This window comes from Felis catus, chromosome D1 (assembly GCF_018350175.1).
Source record: "Felis catus isolate Fca126 chromosome D1, F.catus_Fca126_mat1.0, whole genome shotgun sequence".
Taxonomy (NCBI): Eukaryota; Metazoa; Chordata; class Mammalia; order Carnivora; family Felidae; genus Felis; species Felis catus.
Window position 1 is genome coordinate 70,093,847 of NC_058377.1, and position 14,430 is coordinate 70,108,276.

Sequence of the window (14,430 nt, forward strand, 5' to 3'; positions counted from 1 at the left end):
GGCTCCCTTACTTGCATGTCGATTTATTCATCTGAGAGGACTGGAATAGCTGCCTGCTGGCCAGATATCTCTCACCCTCCAAGTGGCATCTCCACTTGGCTTGTCTGGACTTCCTCATGGCATCGCTGTCTCAGGGAAGTTGGCCCTCTTTTGACAGATAGCTTCGAAGAGGGGGGACATAGAACTTTTAGTTTTATTTAGGCCTGGGCTTAGAAGTCCTAGAATGTCACTTTCACTATATTGTATTGTCAAAACAGGTCACAAGTCCAGACCAGATTTAAGGGGAGGAGACAGAGATTTTACTTCTTCTTCTTTTTTTAATGTTTATTTATTTTTGAGAGAGAGAGAGAGAGAGAGAGAGAGAGAGAGAGAGAGAGAGAGAGAGAGAACGTGAACAGAGGAGGGGCAGAGAGAGAGAGGGAGACACAAAATCCGAAGCAGGCTCCAGGCTCTGAGCTGTCAGCACAGAGCCTGATGTGGGGCTCGAACTCGCGAACTGTGAAATCATGACCTGAGCCACAGCTGGACACTTAACCAACTGAGCCACCCAGGCGCCCTAAGAGATTTCACCTCTTGATGAGTGGAAAGCCCTGCATTTGCGTGGTGGGAAGGTATTTGTGGTAGTGATCTTCCAAAAAATTACAGAGAAAAGGTCTGGGAAAGTGATTAAACTGGCCAAGGAAAATTTGCCCAAGCATAAACTCCTTATTCTTTTTGGCTTCTATGAATGAGGACTTCTTGTCCCCATCCCACTTTTATCACTTTTATCAACTCCCCTTCCCATTGCTCAGAGAACCTAGGATGGTTCACTTCTGGCATAAAAATAATACATGTAGAGTAGCTATTTTAGATGTGGCAAAGAGTCCATTGTCCATACTAGGACCTTATTTTGATTGTCCTGACCCTCAATTTGTCTGTCTACATTCCTGGCATTTTTTAAAAATACTTTGCAACATACCCCAGTCAATACCAAATTTATCCATAACCTGAAGAAGAAGCATGTCTCTCAGACAGCAACATAGAAACATGGACTCTGGAAACTTGACTCTCTCTTTTTCTATGGGACTGGAAGTTCATTTCTGGAGCCTCAAAAACTCTGGAAATCATGTTGTTTCTATGAAATGTGCATTCTGGGGAATTATTTATTTACTGTTCTCTCTCCAGATTTAGTGAAATGTCCTTGGAATTTCCATCTTTCTCAGCTGTGCTAAATGGGGCTAAGGGTAGAGATTTAAGCCCACACTTCGGTCAGAACCATACAGCAGAAGCTGTAGTCCCCCTCTCCACCTGACTTTCAGGGTATGCATGGTGGTAGTGGCAGGAAAAGCAGGGGGAGTGCCCTAAGTGGGAGATAAGAGAGTTTGGTGAGGGCTCCTTGGACAGACACATCCAGCCACCACTCTTTGCCAGAGTCTCCTCCTGTTCTTCCCCAACTGGGAAGTTCTGCATTTTAGTTTTATTTCTTTACAGGAGACTGTTGCTAAAGTCCAAGTGGGGATGGAGGGTTTGAACTAAGGCAGTGCATTGGTGAGGAATGGTCCGTCATCTTTGTCCATGCCTACCCTCCGCTTCGCACCCAGACACTTGGACCTCCTTGTCCTGGGCAAAGGCAGCTCAGAGTTTCTGCTTTGTTTGCACAGTTGCTTGTTTGCCCATTATTCTGGATCCCTGCACATCTTCAGAGCACTGACAATTTCCTGGGAGTAACCCTCAGCCTGGGAGCTGCCTTCTACCATCACCATTTGAAAAAGTCCCTCCTAAGTTGGACTGGGGTGCACCTGGGAACACATTGCAACTTCAAAATCCAGATGCCACTGTATCCAATCTAAAGACAAATGAGATGACACGGTTTGTTGCCCTTGATGAAACAGAGGTTAACTTGGAAATGAACAGCATGAACTATGAGCCCCAAAGGATTCCTCCCTGCCAGGGGTCCAAGTTGGGCCAGACATCACTGACAGGACCAAGCTGACTTTCCACATCTAGAGGTTCCAAATGTTATTTTAGCTCTCAATGTGTTTTGAGAGCTAAAAATTTCTGAGAAATGTTTATGTCGAGGCTGGGAGAAAAATGAAAAGAAAAAAAAAGAATCATGATAACTTTAAGAGGTGGAAATTACTACCATGCATATTTTACAAAGGCACCGGAAGATGAAGACACTGGTCTGTGTCAGAGATTTGAATCTAGGACTCTTTGGCCCTAGATGGCCTCCTCTCCCTGATTAGGAGCCTACCAGCCACAGGTAAGCTAGCAGGAGCTCTAAGTAGGGCCTGCCTGCTGCTCTGCCCAGGGTGCTTCCTTGGGCCTGCCCAGAACCCTGTTCTCTCCTTTTTCTTTTCCTGACACAAACCCCAGTGACTTGGTCTGCTTTTCTTTCTTCTGGAGCTTTCCATCATTCTCTCCTCCCTGGTTTTCTGCCCCCAATCTCAGAGGCACAATGGCCTGTGTTTTATCCAATTCCCTACTTCCTCCCTGCTCTCCAAGGCAAGCGCTTACTCCTTTTGTGTTTTAAGGGTTTCACTGCAACTCTCTTTAGGGACACAGAGAGGGGGTGACAGAACTAAGAACTCTGCATACTCTTTACACTCCTGGTCTTGGGTATAGAGTACATGACCCTCTTGTGAGATAGATAAGGACAGCCTTGGTGACCATCAAACATCAAATTTATGTCAGAAAGTGGACACCACCACTTCCCTTCCCCAGCTTAGGGATGAAAATGGGGATGCTTCTGTCCCTTAAGAAGCTTTTCTCCAGCGAAAAGACTCCCTCCTGCCTGAGGAGCTGTTGGAGATTTCCTAGGCAGTTTGCCTCTCTGGAGTCTTCCAGACTAGGAATCACTCAATTTCCTGGATCTGCCATTCCCAACTTTTCCTCTGGGGGCACTGTTTCTTTGTGCCTTGGCCCCAATCCTTTGAGGCCAACAGAGAACCCTAAGTGAATGGGCAGCTAGCTGCCCCCGGTAGATTAAGACACTGGTATCAGAAGGCATCGCAGGACACTGAAGATTGAAAAAGTTGGTCCCATCAGCCAGGTCACCAGGAGACTACATATTTTCTCAAAATTTAAAGCATTCAATTTCTTACTGCCTAAGAAAAATCTCATAAGGGAGTCTGAGTCATGAACAAAGACAGGAATGCTGTGGATTTATTTTCCTTTCTTTTTTTTTTTTCAATGGGGATATGATACAATTAGGTTGGAATAGACTGGGTGATTGTCTCACCAGGTGATTCTTAGGGGAGAGCAGAGATGGTGTAGCTTAAAAATAGTTTAGTATCAGCCACAGCTGTGGTGTGGGAGGGACAGTCAGCATTCTCAGCGGGCAATGAAAGTCGGTTATTCATTACCACCAACACTTGACAGTGAAGTGAACACACGACATTATATTTATGCTACATAAAATAACGTGATACAATTTTTATGACCCAATTTAATGCAGTAGAGGGTATCGGTTTAATAAAGACAAGGACAATAGAATTAAAATTATCTATAGATCTACATAACAAAGGCTAGTAAAAAGCAAGAACTGCACTGATTTGACAGAAAATAGATAGCACTGTCATAAAATTTGTAAAAGGGAGAGAAAGTGCCTCACTCTGAATTTGTGTGAGTTAAGTTGACAGGTGCTGATCTGCAAGAGGAAAAAAGCAAAACCACACGGCCGTCTTTTCTGAATTCCCGGGCCAACCACAGCTCCCTTCATTTATGCCTTCCTCTGACAGCAAAACGGACTGTGAAAAACTTTAATGCTTTAACAACTAGGCGACAAACCAGCAAACTTTCCGATGGTTGTGTAAGATTTTTCAAAGTGAATTTCATTCCACTTTGGTACCTTACTTACCTTCTTGATATCCGTGGCAACTGGCTGGAAATGGTTAATATAAATATAGAAATATCAGCACTAGTGGCTCCCTGGACCCATGGAGGGCCATGGGCTCAGGGATGAGGGTGATTTCTAAGGGGGAAAAAATGTGTGTGTGGCACGTGGGGTGGATTTCAGTTTTATGCAACTCACCAAGTGTTGATGGAGCTTCCTCTGAGATTCCATGTCAGGACTGGGTTTGGTGGAGAGGCGGAAAAGTCTATGACCTGGTCCCTGCCTTCAAAGAGCTCACAGTCTGTAGGAGATGTAAATTACACTGACATGTTGGTTTTCTTTTAAGAGCTCGAGTTGAGAGTAAATCCTAACGCTCTTTGTTCATTCTGCCTAAAGATTTTTCTTCACCATGATCCTAGTACTAAGTTTATGGAGGTATTGGCTCCTTCAGGCTCTTTTTTGTTTTTCCGTCAGTCATCTATGTTGAACTCCCCCCTTTCCTTTCCAGGGAAGGATCAAACCAATCACTGGCTTCCTTTCCTCCACAGGGCTATAGGAGTGGATTTGGGGGCATTAAGTATCTAACCCATGTCAGACCACTGTCAAATCCTGACCTCTTTTCTCTGTACAGTGCCACTCAGTCTCTGCTCGTCAGAATTCCTGGGTCCCCCTGAGGTTCTTGGTCAGTGCTGCAGGGAGGAGGGAGGAAGAAGGGAGGCTGAGAGGTCAGGCCAGGCCCCTACCCTGCCACAGTAGTAGCTACAATAGAGCTCTACTTTCATCTGTTTTACGTACAAACTCTACATAAACACTCTCAAATCCAAATGAGGCTCAGTGAGTTTGGAGACTGAGAAACAACAAAGGATTTGACCACTAAGGTATCTCTATGTAATGGCTAATTTGATGTGTTAGCTTGACTAGGTCACAGGGTGCCCAGATATTCAGTGAAATATTATCTGTGTGTGTCTGTGAGGGTGTTTCTGGATGAGATTAGCATTTGACTTGGTAGACTAGGTAAAGCATATTGCCCTTCCCAATTTGGGTGGGCATCACCCAGCACACCAGGGGCCTGAATAAAACAAAAAGGAGGAGGAAGGAAGAGTTTGGTCTCTGCCCAATTGTTAGGCTGGGCCATCAGTCTTCTCCCGCCCTTGGGAGCCCATGACTATTGGCTCCTTTTGTTGTCAGGCCTTAGAACTTGAGCCAGAACTACACTGCCAGCTTTCTTGGGCCTTCATTTCACAGATGGCAAATTATGGGACTTCTCAGGTTCCATAATCACATGAGCCAATTCCTTATAATAAATCTCTTTCTTTCTTTATATATCCTATTGATCCTATTGCCCTGGAGAACCTTGATTAATGCATGGCCTTAGGTCAGCTTCAGAAGAGAGGTGGGTGCAGAAACCAGGCTGAAATGAGTTAATGGGAAGTGAGGAGGTAGAGGTGGTAAACATAAACTGATTTTTTCTAGAATGGATGTAAGGAAGTAGCTTGGGGTAGGGGGACAAAAGGTTTAGAGAGAATTTCCATTGAGAATTCTTGACCCTGAGGGTAGAGAGGAAGTTGTCCACAAGTTGAAAAGGAGTCACAGGAAGTATGTGTGGAAAAGGCAACTGTTTGCACATCATTCCCAAGAAGTGGGTGGGGAAGGAGCCAAGGGCACTGCCCAGCTGTGTGAACTCAGACAAGTAACTTACCCTCTTGAGCCTCCATGCCCTCACTTATAACCTGGACATCACATTGCCCGTTCCCCAGGGTTGTAAGGATTAAAAGAGATGGATTGTGTTAAGGTAGGTAGCACAGAGCCTGGTACAGAGGGCAGTCACTCCTCCCTCCCCTCCTCTCTCAGCTTCTTGACACCGCCCTCTGTCTCCTGGTTTCCACACTTTTGTCTGCACCTGTGGGCACAGTCAGGTAGACCAGGGTTTCAACCATGGCTCTACCTGTATTGGCTGTTTGACTTTGGGCAGGTTATAGCGTCTACCCAAGCCTCAGTACTGACATCTGTAAAATGGGAATAACATTTCTACCTTGTGGAGGTGAAATGAGACAGTATATATAAAGCACTAATGAAGTGCCTAACTTACAGAAGATTTGGTCAAGAAAAACATAGTTTAAGTGACTCAGTAGAGGCTAAAGATTTTTACTCAACTGATGTGCATTGGGGAGTATGTGACAACCAGGTGCCTCTCCAAATCAAAGCAGGACTGTGGTTTTATGGGGTGTAGAGAAGAGAGGGGTATGTGTCCTTGTGGTTTTGGCGTAGTCATTTTCGGCACCAAGTACGGGGAATCCTGTGCTTGGAGCTGTGCCTCTCGTTCAGCATTGTTGCTATAATCCTGGAGTGGTTCTTTCAAGAGCTGTTTTTTAAATCTTGCAGCCTGTTGGAGGAATCAGTTAGGAAGATAGTGGCATAGGAGGACACTGGGCTCACCTCGTCCTGCTGATCACTTAGATTCCACCCACATCTGCCTAAATAACCCAGAAAACCACCAGAAGACTAGTGGAAAGGACTCTCTGGAGCCAAGTGTAGACAAGAGGCCCATGGAAGAGGGTAGGAAGGGCAGAGGGGCGGTGCGTGCTCCACGGACTGGTGGGAGGGAGCCGGGGCGGTTGAGTGGCAGCCCGCCCAGCAAGGCAGAGCCCCCGAGTCTGGCTTGCAAAAGCAGAGGGGCTGGACGGAGTGTGTTCTGACAGCCAGCAGGACTTAACATCTGCAATGTTAAAAGTCAACAGCTTTGCTCGGAGAGTGGGAGGGCGAGAGAACACCATGAGGGAGAGGTGTTGGAGCCCCAGAAGACAGAGCTCAGCTCAGCGGGGAACAAAGGCGCTGGGAAGCGCCATCTACCTCTCCCATCCCCCAGCCAAAATCCCAAAGGGAACCAGTTCCTATCACCGAATTTGCTTGCACCATGCAAACACCCAATGCTGTGCTTCTGTGGATCCCTCCCTCCCACGGGTCTGCCTCCCTCCCGGTGCTGCAGGGCCCCTCCCGCAGGGGACCACCCATGGCAAAGCGAGCTAAGCCTGCCCTTCCTACCCCTGTGCACCTTGTGGATCCACCCCAGCTAATACACCAGATCCCACTGAAGCAGCACCACAAGCCTGGCAGTGTGCAAGCAGCCCAGACAGGGGCCACACCACTCCATAGTGAGTCCTGCCCCTGGGAGAGGGGAAGATAAGGTACATACCAGTCTGACTGTGGCCCCAGTGGTGGGCTGGGGGCAGATATCGGGTCTGACTGTGGCCCCGCCCACCAACACAAGTTTCTCTGGACAGCACAGGGGAAGTGCCCTGCAGTTTGGAGCTACCACAGGGACTACCCAAAATGACAAAACAAAAGAATTCTCCTCAAAAGAAACCCCAGAAAGTAGCGACAGCTAACGAATTGATCAAAATTGATTTCAGCAATATAACAGAACAAGAACTAGAATAATAGTCATAAAATTAATCTCTGGGCTTGAAAAAAAGCATAGAGGACAGCAGAGAATCTATTACTACAGAGATCAAGGGACTAAGAAATAGTCAGGGGCTAAACAATGCTATAAATGAGGTGCAAAATAAAATGGAGATGGCCATAGCACGGATTGAAGAGGCAGAGGAGAGAATATGTGAAGATAAAATTTAGAAGATAAAATTATGGAAAAAGAGGAAGCTGAGAAAAAGAGAGATAAAAACATCCAGGAGTATGAGGGGAGAATTAGAGAACTAAGTGATGCAATCAAACAGAACAATATCCATATCATAAGAATTCCAGAAGAAGAAGAAGAGAGAGAAAGGGGCTGAAGGTGTACTTGAACAAATCATAGCTGAGAACTTCCCTGATCTGGGGAAAGAAAAAGTCATTGAAATCCAAGAGGCACAGAGAACTCCCTTCAGATGTAACTTGAATCGATCTTCTGCACAACATATCATAGTGAAACTGGCAAAATACAAGAATAAAGAGAAAATTCTGAAAGCAGCTAGGGATAAACAGGCTCTAACTTACAAAGGTAGACACATAAGAATAGTAGCAGACCTATCTACTGAAACTTGGCAGACCAGAAAGGAATGGCAGGAAATCTTCAATGTGCTGAACAGAAAAAATATGCAGCCGAGAATCCTTTATCCAGCAAGTCTGTCACTCAGAATAGAAGGAGAGATAAAGGTTTTCCCAAACAAACAAAAACTGAAGGGATTCATCACCACTAAACCAGCCTTACAAGAGATCCTAAGGGGGATTCTGTGAGTGAAATGTTGCAAGGACCACAAAGTACCAGAGACATCACTACAAGCATGAAACCTACAGACATCACAATGACTCTAAACCCATATCTTTCTATAATAACACTGAACGTAAATGGACTAAATGCTCCAACCAAAAGACATAGGGTATCAGAATGGATAAAAAAAAAACAAGACCCATCTATTTGCTGTCTACAAGAGACTCATTTTAGACCTGAGGACACCTTCAGATTGAGAGTGAGGGGGTGGAGAACTATTTATCATGCTATTGGAAGTCAAAAGAAAGCTGGAGTAGCCATACTTATATCAGACAAACTAGATTTTAAATTAAAGGCTGTAACAAGAGATGAAGAAGGGCATTATATAATAATTACAGGGTCTATCCATCAAGAAGAACTAACAATTATAAATATATATGCACCAAATATGGAAGCCCCCAAATATATAAAACAATTATTCACAAACATAAGCAACCTTATTGAATGTGGTAATTCAATAAGAATGGTAAGAATGTGGTAATTGCAGGGGATTTTAATATCCCACTTACAACAATGGATAGATTATCTAGACACAGAATCAATAAAGAAACAAGGGCCCTGAATGATACATTGAATCAGATGGACTTGACAGAAATATTTAGAGCTCTGCATCCTAAAGCAACAGAATATACTTTCTTCTTGAGTGCACATGGAACATTCTCCAAGATAGATCACATACCGGGTCACAAAACAGCCCTTCATAAGTATAAAAGAATTGAGATCATACCATGCACACTTTCAGACCACAATGCTATGAAACTTGAAATCAACCACAGGAAAAAGTGTGGAAAACCTCCAAAAGCATAGAGGTTAAAGAACACCCTACTAAAGAATGAATGGGTCAACCAGGCAATTAGAGAAGAAATTAAAAAATACATGGAAACAAATGAAAATGAAAATACAACAATCCAAACACTTTGGGATGCAGCGAAGGCAGTCCTGAGAGGAAAATACATTGCAATCCAGGCCTATCTCAAGAAACAAGAAAAATCCCAAATACAAAATCTAACAGCACACCTAAAGGAAATAGAAGCAGAACAGCAAAGATACCCCAAACCCAGCAGAAGAAGAGAAATAATAAAGAGAAGAACAGAAATAAACAATATAGAATCTAAAAAAACTATAGAGCAGATCAATGAAACCAAGAGTTGGTTTTTTGAAAAAATAAACAAAATTGATAAACCTCTAGCCAGGCTTCTCAGAAAGAAAAGGGAGATGACCCAAATAGATAAAATCATGAATGAAAATGGAATTATTACAACCAATCCCTCAGAAATACAAGCAATTATCAGGGAATACTATGAAAAATTATATGCCAACAAAATGGACAACCTGGAAGAAATGGACAAATTCCTAAGCACCCACACACTTCTAAAACTCAAATAGGAAGAAATAGAAAACTTGAAGAGATCCATAACCAGTGAAGAAATTGAATCAGTTATCAAAAATCTCCCAAAAAATAAGAGTCCAGGACCAGATGACTTCCCAGGGGAATTCTACTAGACATTTAAAGCAGAGTTAATACCTATCCTTCTCAAGCTGTTCCAAAAAATAGAAAGGAAAGGAAAACTTCCAGACTCATTCTATGAAGCCAGCGTTACTTTGATTCTCAAACCAGACAGAGACCCAGCAAAAAAAGAGAACTACAGGCCAATATCCCTGATGAATATGGATGCAAAAATTCTCAACAAGATACTAGCAAATCGAGTTCAACAGCATATAAAAAGAATTATACACCATGATCAACTGGGATTCATTCCTGGGCTACAGGGCTGGTTCAACATTCACAAATCAATCAATATGATACATCACATTAATAAAAGAAAAGATAAGAACCATATGATCCTGTCAATCGATGCAGAAAAAGCATTTGACAAAATTCAGCAACATTTCTTAATAAAAACCCTCGAGAAAGTCGGGAGAGAAGGAACATACTTAAACATCATAAAAGCCATTTATGAAAAGCCCACAGCTAACATCATCCTCAATGGGGAAACACTGAGAGCTTTTTCCCTGAGATCAGGAACACAACAGGGATGTCCAGTCTCACTGCTGTTGTTTAACATAGTGTTGGAAGTTCTAGCACCAGCAATCAGACAACAAAGGGAAATCAAAGACATCAAAATCGGCAAAGATGAAGTCAAGCTTTCACTTTTGCAAATGACATGATATTATACATGGAAAACCTGATAGGCTCCACCAAAAGTCTACTAGAACTGATACATGAATTCAGCAAAGTCGCAGGATACAAAATTAATGTACAGAAATCAGTTGCATTCTTATACACTAATAATGAAGCAACAGAAAGACAAATAAAGAAACTGATCCCATTCACAATTGCACCAAGAATCATAAAATACCTAGGAATAAACCTAACCAAAGATGTAAAAGATCTGTATGCTGAAAACTATAGAAAGCTTATGAAGGAAATTGAAGAAGATACAAAGAAATGGAAAAACATTCCATGCTCATGGATTGGAAGAATAAATATTGTTAAAATATCAATATTACCCAAAGCTATCTACACATTCAATGCAATCCCAATCAAAATTGCACCAGCATTCTTCTCAAAGCTAGAACAAGCAATCCTAAAATTTGTATGGAACCACAAAAGACCCCGAATAGCCAAAGTAATTTTGAAGAAGAAGACTAAAGCAGGAGGCATCCCAATCCCAGACTTTAGCCTCTACTACAAAGCTGTAGTCAGCAAGACAGCATGGTATTGGCACAAAAACAGATGCATAGACCAATGGAATAGAATAGAGACTCCAGAATTGGACCCACAAAAGTATGGCTAGCTAATCTTTGACAAAGCATGAAAGAGTATCCAATGGAAAAAAGACAGTCTCTTTAACAAATGGTCTGGGAGAACTGGACAGCAACATGCAGACGAATGAAACTAGACCACTTTCTTACACCATTCACAAAAATAAACTCAAAATGGATGAAGGATCTGAATGTGAGACAGAAAATGATCAAAACCCTAGAGGAGAAAGCAGGAAAAAATCTCTCTGACCTCAGCCGCAGCAATTTCTTACTTGACACATCTCCAAAGGCAAGGGAATTAAAAGCAAAAATGAACTATTGGGACCTCCTCAAGATAAAAAGCTTCTGCACTGCCAAGGAAACAATCAACAAAACTAAAAGGCAACCGATGGAATGGGAAAGGATATTTGCAAATGACACATTGGACAAAGGGCTAGTATCCAAAATCTGTAAAGAACTCACCAAACTCCACACCCAAAAAACAAAGAATCCAGTGAAGAAATGGGCAGAAGACACGAATAAACACTTCCCTGAAGAAGACATCCAGATGGCCAAAAAGCACATGAAAAGATGCTCATCGTTGCTCCTCATCAGGGAAATACAAATCAAAACCACACAGAGATATCTCTTCATGCCAGAGTGGCTAAAATGAACAAATCAAGAGACTATAGATGCTGGTGAGGATGTGGGGAAACGGGAACCCTCTTGCACTGTTGGTGGGAATGCAAACTCGTGCAGCCACTCTGGAAAACAGTGGGGAGGTTCCTCAAAAAAAAATAAAAATAGATCTACCCTATGACCCAGCAAGAGCACTGCTAGGAATTTACCCAAGGGATACAGGAGTGCTGATGCGTAGGGGCACTTGTACCCCAATGTTTATAGCAGCACTTTCAACAACAGCCAAATTGTGGAAAGAGCCTAAATGTCCATGAACTGATGAATGGATAAAGAAATTGTGGTTTATATATACAATGGAATACTACTTGGCAATGAGAAAGAATGAAATATGGCCTTTTGTAGCAACATGGATGGAGCTGGAGAGTGTTATGCTAAGTGAAATATGTCAGACAGAGAAAGACAGATACCATACGTTTTCACTCTTATGTGCATCCTGAGAAACTTAACAGAAACCCATGGGGGAGGGGAAGGAAAAAAAAAAAGGTTGGAGAGGGAGGGAACCAAACCATAAGAAACTCTTAAAAACTGAGAATAATGTGGGTTGATGGAGGGTGGGAGGGAGGGGAGGGTGGGTGATGGGCACTGAGGAGGTCACCTGTTGGGATGAGCACTGGGTATTGTATGGAAACCAATTTGACAAATTTCATATTAATAATAAGCAAACAAATAAACAAATATAAATAAACTTTGCCACCTGTCTGCTAGCCAAGGTCCAGGTGGGGAGGAGAGAGCAGGAAGAAAAGAGGAAAGAGGAAAGGGGCAAGGGCCGAAGCAAGGAGACCTGGGGGCCCTGGCATGTCTGTTTTAATTCTCTTATAATATTAAGTAAATGCTGAAGGAATGAAGGACTAGACATGGTCTGGCCTAGGATTACTTCAGTGCCTTTAACTGAGATACGGAGTTATCCAAATGAAAATCCCTCTCACCCGTGCTTGTTTTAAGGTTTTTTTTTTTTTTAATGCTTATTTGTTTTGAGAGGGGGTCTGGGGGGAGAGAGAGAATCCCAAGCAGGCTCCACACTCAGCGCAGAGCCTGACACGGGGCTCAAACCCATGAGTGTGAGATCACGACCTGAGCTGATGTGGAGAGCTGGACGTTCAACCAACTGAGCCAGCCAGGTGCCCCACTCATGTTTGTTTTAAAAGTCGTACAAGACTATGTAGACATATTCTCCCAGGTTCCCCCCAACTCTCTGCCCTATGGAATCACCCTTTAAATATCACACCACAATTGGTCAAGATTCCCTCCTTGGTGATTCCAGGAATTCTGGTCTTCCGTAGGGTTTTCTCAAGAAGATCTCACCCATCCCGCAGAAGTATTTTTGAGTTTTCTCCACAAATATTTGCATGAGTCAGGACTGGGTCCTGACCATTGCTTGTCACCTCGGGCCACCCTTTGCCACCTTATAACTTTTTTCCAGATTCTCCCTCCTCTTTCTCTAGGACATGGCTAAGCTCAAGTTCTACATTTCGACAAAACTTAAAGGTTTCGTGGAAACAACTTCAACATATAGAGGGAAAAAAAACCTCACATGGGGGTCCAGGGCATCTCAGTCCCTAAGCCACCAAGAGACATGGCTCCTGAACAGAGGCCAGCACTCCGCTTGGCTTCCTGCTGTCACCTGTGACAGGTCTCACTGGTATCATCCCATGTAAACAGAAATGCCTATTGTCATCCCCTCTGTCCAGATTGAGGCCTCTAACATCTTTGAGGCCCACCAGGAAGGTGAGTGGGGAAGCCTGTACCTGCCTCGCCTCCACTATCTTCCCTGTCCTTATATGAGCCCTCCCTCCAAACAGACAGCTATTACTAAACAACATACATTGATTGCCTTAAAGTTCTAGAGGTCTGTAGTCTGAAAAGCATCTCACTGGGCTAAAATTGAGGTATAGGCAGGGCTGCACTGTTTAAGGAGGCTTTAGGTCCCAACCCATTTTTTTGCCTTTTCCAGCTTCTAGAGGCCTCCAGCATTCACTCCTTGGCCTGTGTCTCCTTTCGTCCTCAGAGCCAGCAATGGCCAATTGAATCATCCCCATCTCTTAACACCAACTTCCTTTTCTGACACCTCTCTCTTTTCCTTACAAGGTCTCTTGTGATTACGTGGGCCCACCCAGATTATCCAGAAAGATATCCCATCTGAGGATTTCTGAGCACATCTTCAGAGTGGCTGTGGCCATGTAAGGTAACGTATTCACAGGTTCTGGGACAATCACGGGGACATCTTTGTTGGGGCTAGAGGTTGGTGGAACATTAGTTTGCCTGGTGCAGATGGTTCCCCTTCACTACTCGAGAAACAGGTAATACCTTTTGGTAACTTTAATTTTTTTTTTAATGTTTATTTATTTTTGAGAGAGAGAGAGAAAGAGAGAAAGGGGGGAAGAGCAGAGAGAGAGAGAGAGAGAGAGAGAGACACGGAATCTGAAGAAGGCTCCAGGCTCTGTGCTGACAGTTCAGAGTTCAGAGGGGCCTGAACTCACAAACTGTGAAAAGTTGGATGCTTAACCGACTGAGCCACCCGGCCACCCCTTTTGGTAACTTTAAAACAGTGGTTTGTTTTAAGTATGTGTATGAATAACTTGCAGTAAAATGGAGACATTTTTTGTTGCTGGAATTCTTCATGGGAAGAGAGTTATATTTGTTGGGAAGAAATAAGGCAATGAGGAGTGTGGAGGGTGGCGGGGCACAGAAGGCAGGTGGGGGCTGGGTAGAGAAGCAAGTCTGGTAAGACACTTAAAGTAACAAGATGGGGCGCCTGGGTGGCTCATTCGGTTAAGTGTCCGACTTCAGCTCAGGTCACGATCTCGCGGTCCGTGAGTTCGAGCCCCGCGTCGGGCTCTGGGCTGATGGCTCACAGCCTGGAGCCTGCTTCCGATTCTGTGTCTCCCTCTCTCTGCCCCTCCCCCGTTCA

General features: G+C 43.8%; 1 long non-coding RNA gene across 1 annotated transcript in view; it reads left to right on the plus strand.

Moving 5' to 3' along the window:
* The window catches only part of LOC123380519, a 45,356-nt gene extending 31,490 nt beyond the window's left edge, over positions 1–13,866 (plus strand). Inside the window, exon 3 of the long non-coding RNA XR_006586405.1 lies at positions 13,608–13,866. This is a non-coding gene — a long non-coding RNA (uncharacterized LOC123380519). The remainder of the gene's footprint in view (positions 1–13,607) is intronic.
* The last annotated feature ends 564 nt before the right edge of the window (positions 13,867–14,430 follow it).